This window comes from Cyprinodon variegatus, unplaced genomic scaffold, assembly GCF_000732505.1.
Source record: "Cyprinodon variegatus isolate N-32 unplaced genomic scaffold, C_variegatus-1.0 Scaffold921, whole genome shotgun sequence".
Lineage (NCBI taxonomy): Eukaryota > Metazoa > Chordata > Actinopteri > Cyprinodontiformes > Cyprinodontidae > Cyprinodon > Cyprinodon variegatus.
Window position 1 is genome coordinate 192968 of NW_015151374.1, and position 624 is coordinate 193591.

Genomic DNA, 624 nt, shown 5'->3' on the forward strand with positions numbered 1-624 from the left:
CGTTTTGGATAGTATTAATGACACTCTGAGGGAGCCCAGCAGTGGTTAAATTAAGCCACTCACGGGCCAGGCCCACAGCTGCAGTCGCACCGGGGGTGGGTGGAACACTGTCCCCGCGCCCTGCGAGAGCAGGACCCTGCGCAGCTTGTGATTGAATGCTCTCACTCTGGCGAGAGTGGGGGGTATCAGGGCCAGCGGTGGAAACGCGTATAGCAGCTCATGCGGCCAAGCGTGCGCTAGTGCGTCTACGCCCAGAAGGGCATTCAGAGTGCTCAGAGAGAAGAACAGCTCGCATCGAGCGTTTTCCCTGGACGCGAACAGATCTATCTGAGCGCGCCCGTAGCGCGCCCATATCTGCTCCACGACCTGCGGGTGCAGCGTCCATTCCCCGTAAACCGGCGCGCCTCTGGACAGCAGGTACGCACCCGTGTTTAAGTCTCCCGGGACGTGCGTCGCCCTCAGAGAGAGAAAGTGGGCACTGCTCCAGAGAATCAGGTCGCGCGCCAGATCGTGCAACATACGGCAGCGCAGGCCCCCTTGGCGGTTGATATACGCATCTGTTGTCGCGTTGTCTGTCCTCACCAGGACATGGTGACCCGAGAGGAATGGGAGGAAGTGTCTCAG